Source organism: Corvus moneduloides, chromosome 1, assembly GCF_009650955.1.
Source record: "Corvus moneduloides isolate bCorMon1 chromosome 1, bCorMon1.pri, whole genome shotgun sequence".
In the NCBI taxonomy this organism is placed as follows: domain Eukaryota; kingdom Metazoa; phylum Chordata; class Aves; order Passeriformes; family Corvidae; genus Corvus; species Corvus moneduloides.
In genome coordinates, this window is record NC_045476.1 from 2,668,848 (window position 1) to 2,678,974 (window position 10,127).

Consider the following 10,127-nt stretch of genomic DNA (forward strand, 5'->3'; position numbering starts at 1 on the left):
GAGGAAAATTGAGAAAACAACATTGCAACCACTTGTAAGCTTGTGCTTCCTTCCCTGACTTCTGGGATTTGTGTGAATGTGAGTACATTGTCATTTCCTACATCCTTCCCTGCTTAATACCCACCAAATATTTGTTCTGCAGAATGCAAGGGATGTGTGGGCATTGCTCAGGAAGCAGCTCTCTGGATCAGGCTGCAGTGTGGTCTTAATGGATGTGGGAGCAAGATGGGAAAGTTTCTGAGAGGGAGGTGAGGCCCTGGCACAGGTTGTCCAGAGAACCTGGGGCTGCCCCTGGATCCCTGGAAGTGTCCAACGCCAGTTTGGATGGGGCTTGGAGCAGCCTGGGATAGTGGAAGGTGTCCCTGCCCATGGCACAGTTTCTGTGGTATCTGTGATACATCACCTCCAGATGCTCATCCCCCAAATCCAACCCCAAGTGATCCTAAACTCAAATCAAAGCCTATAAGATTTTTAAAGCAAAGACAGCTGAGATGCTTTTTTGAAAATGTTTTCAGGGATTCATATTTTTGCTCTACTCTCCTGTTATGATATCTACAAATTACCTTTGCTCTGGAAAGCAAGCTGGGATTTTCCTTGGTTTCCCCTTATTCCAGAATTTCGAACCTTAAAACCTCGTATTTTACACATTGTAGTAAAACACTTCTCTGAAAGTGTTCAAAAAATGGGTGGATGTGGCACTTGGGGACATGATTTGGTGGTGAATGTGGCAGTGCTGGGTTAATGGCTGGACCTGATGATCTTAGAGATCTTTTCCAATCTAAATGATTCAATGAATCCATGAGACACCTCAAAGGTTGCATCCCTGCGGACAGGGACATGAAGCAGGTGTGGAGGGAGCAGTGGCACCACTGTTACTCTCTCTTTGGATGAGCAGGGTGTGTTACACCAGAAGTGTCACTGTAGCTGCCACAGTCCCTCCTCCTGTGTTAATCCTGTCCCCAGGATTCATTAACAACAGCATTTTAGAGGGGCTGTGAGCTCTGGTGCTCCTGGCTGCTGCTGCCAGACCTCAACTCCCCCTCTAATTATACCTGGCCACTTTTGATAAGCTTTTTTTAAATTTGCAGCTCTCCAGTGCTGTGCATTCAGCATGACGATGCTACAGCAGGGTGTATTTGTGTGGTGGATGATGTTGTTGCTCTAAATCACTAATCCTAAAAATCCCCAGGGGAAAAATGTTCTTTGAACATTACAAAACTGCATATTTGCCTACTGCTAATTAGTCAAATATAACCTGCAGTCTGAATCTTCTTGGAGACTGGGGAGAATGAAAATACCCTGAGAGCAGGTGGGGAAGGGTTAACAAAGGAAACTCAGGCTGTGAAATTGAAATATTCTTTCTCTCTCGGAGAAAGCAAGAGCACTCATCAAGCACAGAGGCTCTTTATCTGGTGTCTGACAGTGCCACAGGGGACAGCGAGATGCTGCAAACCAAGGTCATTCCTGCCTCTTTGAAGTGATGCATTCCTACATGCTGGCACTGAGGGAAAAGCTGGACCTCCAGCTCAGCCAGACTGATCGGTGACACAGGTTAGGCAAAAAAAAAACCAACTGGAAAAGGCAGAAGTATCAGCACCCACATCCTCAGATACTGAGAGCTAAAAGGGATGAGGAAATTGTTCCATCTGACCTCATTTGGGATTGGATTTTTCCCCAAGTATTTCTCCATTGAGTCTGGTAAGTTGTCATGTAAGAGGGGGAAGTAAAAGTCAGCAACCTGTGGATGGCAGATACTTTAAAATTCTCCCTTTTTGAGTTGGGAATCAGAGGAGAAAATGAGACCTCTTTAGGATCAATACAAAGAATTAGGTACATATCCACCCAAAGGGCTACAGGGACATCTCCAAACCAGTGAAGATGGTCAGACACTGGTATGGACATCTGTTACTGTGCAGTTGGTGGCATTGGTTTGGGATGCTCTTGGCACCTCCTGACTGGCTCAGGCATGGTCTGAGAAAGCCATGGACCAACAGCTCCCGTTGGTCAGCAGAAGGAAGGAGCCAGCCTGTCCTGTGGGGAGAACACGAGCACAGTTCAGCTACATCAACAGAAACCCTGCTCTCAGGTCAGAGGATGAACCCTGACTTTTTTCATTTACAGGTAGAGATACAGTCAATTAAATTACTTGTGGGGCAGAAAAATGCCTGAGCTTTTACACTATGCCCTGTCAGTGCTTTCAGCTGCCACGGCACTGCCTGAGGAGGAGGAGGAATGACAGCTCTTTAGTGGAAGAACTGTCATAACATTTATCCAGTGTTGAGTGACCTGTTAGTTCCCAAGAAACACCAGAGTTCTCCAGTATGAAGCAGCTGATGACTTTTAAAACCTGAAGATGCTGTGAGTGACAGGGGGAGAGGGAACAGAGAGAGGAAGACTCTGTTTTAAGGAGCACAAAGCTGCAAACATCTCCCTCACAGTCCTGGTCAGCTGTAGAGGCTCCTGGCCTCTGTCTGGTCTTAAATGTTAATGCAGCGTGACAAGAGGATGTACAGGGAGAGGGGAGACTTCATCAGGGCCTTGCATGCACCACTGGGCTCTACAGCCTCCTCCCTCCCCTGGAATTGTGGCTGCCTGTGCTGGGGGGAGCTCTGACAGGGTTCAGCCATAGCCTTGGGTCCTTCTGTGCTGTGTGGGAGGACCTGTTTGAGGTCTCCTGTATTTCAGGAGCTGCACTGAAGCTCATTCTCTTGCCTGAGAGGTGCTGAGGTCTCTCTGTGCCCTGCCTTGTGCCTTGATGATCCTGACCTGCTCCTGGCTTCCTGGACCTGCCTCGATGCTTTGGATTTGTCTGGCATCTGCTGGACTCTTGGGAGGCTCATATGGGTTCTCATCTGCATTTCCATTCTCCTCCAGGTCACTTCAGCACCTGAGTGCTCAGTCTCTGTCCTGCACTCCCAGGATTAGGCCTCTGCCTTGGACACAGGATTCTCCTCCTCATTCTCAGCCACAGTCCCGGATGAGTGCCAACATCTTTCATAGAATCCCAGAATCGCCTGGGTTGGAAGGGATCATCCAGTGCCACCCCCTGCTATGGGCAGGGACACCTTCCACTGGACCAGATTGTCCCAAGCTCCATCCAGCATGGCCTTGGACACTTCCAGGGATCCAGGGGCAGCCACAGCTTCTCTGGGCACCCTGTGCCAGGGCCTGCCCACGCTCACAGGGAACAATTTCTTCCCAATATCCCATCCATCCCTGCCCTCTGGCAGTGGGAAGCCCCCTTGTCCTGTCACTCCTGCCCCTTGTCCCCAGTCCCTCTCCATCTCTCTTGGAGCCCCTTTAGGCCCTGGAAGGGGTTCTGAGGTCTCCCTGGAGTATTCTCTTATCCAAGTCTCTCAGCCTGGCTCCAGAGCAGAGGTGCTCCAGCCCTCAGAACATCTTTATGGCCCTTTGACAGGTCATTGAAGGGGACAGAAATGCTGCCACGTCACTGCCCTGCTGTCTGCCCCATTGGTGTGATCCCAGCCCAGGCAGAGCCTGTTGGGAGCATCTACACATCATTGCACCCCAAACCGGTGGCCCCTGGATACCTCGAGGTGAATCTGGCCTGTGAGGGACGATGTCTGTGCGCCAAGGGTTTCACACCAGCTTCTCCAAAGAGTGACCTTTGTAAGGTGTGGGGACAAACAATGATGAGAAAGGAGGTGACTGTCACAGCCCTGAGTGCACCAGCAGGTTCTGCAGCCTCTTCCCTGCCCCTCCCAGGACTTTAGCTGCAGGTGCTCAGGTCAGCCCTGGCACAGGGCAGCTGTAACATTGGATCAGGCTGCTGTGGAAACCTGAGAAATCCTGCTTGGAGTTTTTGCCCGTGAACCTGCCAGCTCTGGGCTTGAGTGCTCTGTTTTAGCACAATGCCTTGCCCCTGGTCCTTGCTTGAGCTGGGATGCAGATACGGCTCTGCCTGCCCTGCCTTGCCAAGCAGTTCTTCCCAGCAGAGAGAAGTAGGAAGTAAAATTAAAAAATCAAAGCTTATTCCCACTCTGTTCATTTAAGTATTAAAATGGTGAGATTCTTTGCCAGTATAAATGTGTAATTGATTATTAATTCCCTTTCCAGAGGCATCATGCCCTTTAGTCCCCATTTCACATGGACTGCAAATGGACACAGAATGAAACCCCGGTGATGGGGCTGCATTTAGCACAGAAGGCACATCTGGCTTATTGCTTATGCTGTTCAGGCTTTTAAAAGTCAAAGTACTCGGGGCTCCCTGCTGATAAAAATATTCCGAACTGCTGCTTGAATCCAGGGTGAACGTAACGTGAAACCTCCTCAAAGCTTAAAACACTCTCACCTCCTGCTGAAGTGCCCCTTTTGGTTGCCCCGCCTGCCCCGGGGCTCCGCTCTGAACCCGAGCACGGAGCTGACAGAGCTCACAGGGAGGAGTAGGTGCATCCCCTCTTTTTTTCTGGCTCCGGTCTCTGATCTGCCTCGCAGCTGTCCTCACCAAAACCATCGTGGCAGAGCGGGACAGGGACGAGCAGCAGGGTGTCAGAAGACTTCAAGCCACTTTAACCTCCTGTAAAACCTGGGCAGAAAGTGAAAGACCACTGAGAGCTGCCTCGAGGATCCGGATGCTTTCTTTGTCCTTGGAGTGTGAGCCGGGGAGTGGAAGAGGGAGCCCAGAGGCTCCGGGTTTGCTCAGCGTTCTTGAGACAGTGACAGCAGGAAAATGGAAATTATCCGTATGTAAGCCATGATAACATGGCAAAACCACGAGAACTCGGGGTAAATTAATAATTTAGAAAACCCCAAATAACAAACATAGGAAAGAAGGTCAGTGTGGATTTGCATGTTTCAATATTAATACAGGGGAAGAAGAGATGTTTCTTCATGCTGTGGACAGCTGAACCTTAGAACTCCTTGCCAGAGGTTGTGGATGTAGAAAGCTTTCCGGGGTTAAAAAGGAAATTAAGACAGGACTTTGGACAGACCTGCTGAGGATTACCAAGTAGGAAAACCACATAAGGTTCACTGAATTCTCTGGGATGAAAGTAGTTGGAAACTCTAGTTCGTGGGGGAAGTATCACTTATTCTTTCTTTGACATGTGCTTCTGGATACTTTTGAAAACTACTTACACATTCCATCTGAATCATCTGTCCCTTTGCCGTTGTGATAGTATTTATATAGAACAAGAAACCATTAACATGGATATGAAAAAGCTGAATAATTATTTAATGATTCTTCTCATATTAAAACAAACCCTATATCCTGAGCACATTTAAAAAAGCCAACATTACATTTCTTAAAGGCATGGATGCATTTAGTTCAGGGAGAACAATCAGACAAATAAACCTCCCACATGCTCATCAAATGCTCACAAGATTGAGGATTTAGATTACAAATTATGACATGTTCTTCTGCAATAATATACAGCAAATAGAAGGATTTACCTCCTGCGGTAGTATTAAATAAGCTGTTCTAGAGGTTAATGAATCTGCTTCCCAAATTCCTAGGGAATGCAAATTTAAGGCTTTGTTTCCTATGTTCCTCCATCACGGATGTTTTGGGAAGAAATGAAATGAGCATTACGATGTGATTTGGGGGCTGTCATTACTGTGTGAATGTAGAGCTCAGCCAGGGTCTTGCATTGTTGTATTGGTGACACAAAATGTTTAATGACATCTCTCATGACATCCTGTCTCCCTTCTGACAGTGTGGGATAGAGATGTGGCTGCTACAGAAGGTCCTGAGCTACCTGGTCTTGCCAGCCGCTGTCACAGGAGTATCATGGTCTGCTATCATGGGTAAGACATCAAATCTCCACCCAGAAAGTGACTGATATCTCCTCCAGCACCTTCTCACTGAGGCTGTGGTTCCTGGACAGGTGTAAAATTGAGCATGCTGAGGTTTTAATGTTACACTCCTCCCCCACTTTGCAATGCTTTGGATTCACTGTTTGCGTATCTAAGGTCACAGAGTCACAGAATGGTTTGGGTTGGAAGGGACATTAAAGCTCATCCCATTCCATCCCTGTCATGGGCAGGGACATCTTCCACTATCCCAGAGTGCTCCAAGCCCTGTCCAGCCTGGCCTTGGACACTTCCAGGGATCCAGGGGCAGCCACAGCTCTGGGAAACATGAGCCAGGGCCTCACTACCCTCACAGGGAAGAATTTCTTTCCTATCTTTTGTCTAAACCTGCCTTCAGATATAAACCCCACCACTCAGAGACACACAAGGTGCATTCACATACCATAAATATGTGTTTGTGAAAGGCATAAAACCTGTCAGAGCCTTCTCTTTCAGACCAGGGTGTACCTTTCCTTTCAGGCAGAGCTGTGTGCTGTCAGTTGAGTAATTCACAATTATTTACTTTGGAACCAGCACTGTGGCCTTTTAAACCCAGGATTTGTGTCCAGCCCTCCTGCTCACTCAGGAAGTATTGGTGAAGACACTGGAGCTCTAACAAGCCATTATGTCTATTTTAACACAACTACCAAATGCCAGCTTGTATTCGTCCAGAAAGCTGTCAAGGGTTTCGCATGTCACTGTGCTCTCTTCTAGTTTAATTTAAAATTTTAGGGAAAGTTACGGTATTTGCCATGCTCTGTTCTTTCCCAGTCATGGCTAGGATCATTAAATCCTGAGAAAATCCTGGAGGCAAGCAATCTAATAAAGCAGTCTTTTGTTCTGTGGCTAGCAGGATAATTCAAACAGGGGGTCAGTCAAAAAATCACATTTTCCTGAGTGCTGTGGGGAGCTGAGTAGATGCGTGCCCTGCCTCTTTCTAACCCCCATGCCATGGCAAGAAGAAGTTAATTTGCATTTAATACAGCCTAAAAACCCATTCAGTGAAATAACTGCAAGGTATTTTCACAGCAAGGCCCTGCTCATGTTGGCTGACACTTCCACGGCTCCCTGGGATTTAGGGAATACTGCCTGAGTTTGTCTGATCCCCTTGGCTGGGCTGCCTGACCCTGCGTGTGCCATTTCTAATGTGTGCTGAGCCCACTCCACAGCACTCTGAGGAAGGAAACCTTGAAATATATTCAAACCATGCTGCCATTTCAGACTGTGCCCTGCATTTGGTCGTTTGGTGGGGTTTTTTGATTGTTTGTTTGTAGTGCTAAAGACAGAAAGATTCTCCCAAGACTCCAATATTCAGTGGTGCATGTTTATTTTTATGTCTTTTGCCCCAAATACTCAGTCCATGCTTTTCTCTACAGGTTTGGGTTTTTTTTTTTTTGACATAAGGATTTTCTGCTTAAAAATGGAAGCAAAGATTGGCTTCAAATTCCCTGGCAAAGCTTCTCATATGGGATACAGATTGTGTCAGCTTATCTGGCTCAAGTCTGTCTGCATGTAACCTTGTTTTCTTTGGAACTTCAGTGGTGCTCTGTGCCTCATTGTTCACATTTCTTACAGCTGGGGTTGTGGCAAGAGAAAAATCAGCTTTTTGTTTCTCTCCTGCACCACTGGGTAGATCACTGCTGACGTGTAGATGGAAATATTTTTCCTTATAAACATTTGGACTCAGCATTCAATCTGGAAGTGTTCAAAGCCAGGTTAGACAGGGCTTGGAGCAACCTGGGATAGTGGAATGTGTCCAAAGCAGCAACCCTCAGCAGGGATGGTCAGACTGTGAAGCAAGGCAGCCCTGCAGCAGTGGGATATTTTCATGGGGAGTGGAAGCTAGCAGAGGAGCAGCAGAACATCAGTGGTTATTCACTGCACGTGGTGCTGAACTGTGCAGCTATTGCTTAGAGACAGCAAGAACTCAGTAACGCTCAGATAACATCTCCACGTCAAGATTTTTGAGTTCAGAGCTCCCTTGTTCAGGAATGATTTATTGTTTGCTCTTCTTATTCTGCTGTTTTTCAGATGAATGTCCTGGGAGAGCAGTTTGTGTTGTGCTACTGCCACAACACCTGCAATGAAAAACACAGAATGGTATCACAGAATATGGGTTTGGGAAAATTATCAAAGATCATTCAGTCCTACACCCTGCCATGGGCAGGGACACCTTCCACAATCCCAGGGTGCTCCAAGCCCCATGCAGCCTGGCCTTGGACACTTCCAGGGATCCAGGGGCAGCCCCAGGTTCTCTGGGCAACCTGTGCCAGTGCCTCACTGCCCTCACAGGGACAAAGTTCTTCCCAATATCTAATCTAAATCTCTCCTTTTTTTAACTTCAAACCATTTCCCCATGTCCTATCACTATGTGACCATGTAAAGTTATTCTAATGCTTTTTTATAAGCCCCTTTTAAGTTCTGAAAGGCCTCAGTGAGGTCTCCCCTGAGCTGCCTCTTCTCCAGGCTGAACAACTCCATGAATATGAACAACCACAAGGCCCAGGTACCATGTCAGGCTAGAGCCTCCAGACTTGTTTATATGCCTGGCACCCCTATAAGGAATGAAGATGAGAATCTGCTTTGTATCCCAGTTCATCTTCTGCAGCAGCTCCTAATTAAAAAGAAAAATCCATCTGTCATCTGGGATGCACAGTGGTACTGAGTTTGTCTTGAAGCACCAGCACAAGAACTGAGCTACAGAGCACGGTTTGATTTCAACCACAGGTGCCAGGAGAGCCAGGTGAGCCGGCTGTGGTGTCCAAGTTGAACACTGGAAAAATCCCACTGTTTCCCTGGCTGCTGCTGGTGCTCTGGCGCAGCTCCCACTGCTCAACTGGACAAGTGCTTCCACCCAAAGGCCCCCAGATACCATCCCCAGCCTTATCCCCATCCTCATGCCCATCTGCATCCCCACACCATCTTCACAATCACATCCCCATCCCCACTTATCCCCATCCTCATCCCCCACCCCGCACCTATCCCTGTCCCCACACCCCATCCCCATCTCTATCCCCATCCCCACACCTCCATCCCATCCCCATCTGCAGCCTCATCCCCATCCCCATCCCTACGCCCTGTCCCCATTCCATTCTCATCCCCAACCCCATCCCCACACCCCATCCCCATCCTCATTCCTGATAGGGAAGACATGTGCTGATGTCTTTACAAACAATTCCATGGGTGAGGGGATGGGTGTTAATGTCTTGGAAAAGGGGCTTAATGTCTCTACCAACTTTGGGCAGCAGGTTTGTCCCGGAGCCCAGACAGCCTGACTCCTGAAACAGAGAAATGGAGCCGCACGAAGCTGAGTTTCTGAACTTTGGGGAAAAAGGACAGGTTTAAGGGAGAATATGTGGCAGGCGATCCGGGAAGGCTGCACCTTCCTGGTACCTCAGCAATGGGGAAAGGAAGAGGGCAACGAGCGGCCGGGAGTTTGGGATAAAAGGAGGCTGCGCCCTCCGAAACCTCGAGAGAGAAAACCCCTCCCCAGTGGCCTCTCTCCCTTTATTCGAATAAAGTTGCTGCACTCCTCTGTCTCCTTGATGGACACAGGCTTTTCATAGCGGGACTTTCCGTACAATCCCCACAGGCCACCCCCATCCCGAGGGACCCCCAGCCGCCTTCGGTCCCTGCCCCGTTCCCAGCCCCGTTCCCTGCCCCGTTCGCTGCCCCGGTCTCTTGCCCCATTCGCTGCCCCGTTCCCGGCCCCGGTCCCTGCCCCGTTCCCTGCCCCGGTCCCGGCCCCGTCCCCTGCCCCGTTCCCGGCCCCGTTCCCGGCCGCGGTCCCTGCCCCGTTCCCTGCCCCGGTCCCGGCCCCGTCCCCTGCCCCGGTCCCGTTCACTGCCCCGTTCCCTGCCCCGTCCCCTGCCCCGATCCCTGCCCCGTCCCCTGCCCCGTCCCCTGCCCCGATCCCTGCCCCGGTCCCGTTCGCTGCCCCGTTCCCTGCCCCGGTCCCGTTCGCTGCCCCGTTCCCTGCCCCGTCCCCTGCCCCGGTCCCTTCCCCCTTCCCTGCCCCGGTCCCTGCCCCGTCCCCTGCCCCGGTCCCGTTCACTGCCCCGTCCCCTGCCCCGGTCCCTTCCCCCTTCCCTGCCCCGGTCCCTGCCCCGTCCCCTGCCCCGGTCCCGTTCACTGCCCCGTCCCCTGCCCCGGTCCCTTCCCCCTTCCCTGCCCCGTTCCCTGCCCCGTCCCCTGCCCCGTTCCCTGCCCCGGTCCCTGCCCCGTTCCCTGCCCCGGTCCCTGCCCCGTTCCCTGCCCCGGTCCCGTTCGCTGCCCCGTTCCCTGCCCCGTTCCCTGCCCTGTCCCCTGCCCCGTTC

General features: G+C 50.2%; 1 long non-coding RNA gene across 1 annotated transcript; it reads right to left on the reverse strand.

The window, feature by feature from the left end:
• Positions 1-7,121: 7,121 nt before the first annotated feature.
• Positions 7,122-9,452, reverse strand: LOC116437227. The gene is made up of 2 exons (XR_004237217.1): positions 9,044-9,452; positions 7,122-8,425 (listed from the first exon to the last, which is right to left on the reverse strand). It is a non-coding gene; the product is annotated as an uncharacterized LOC116437227 (long non-coding RNA).
• Positions 9,453-10,127: the final 675 nt, after the last annotated feature.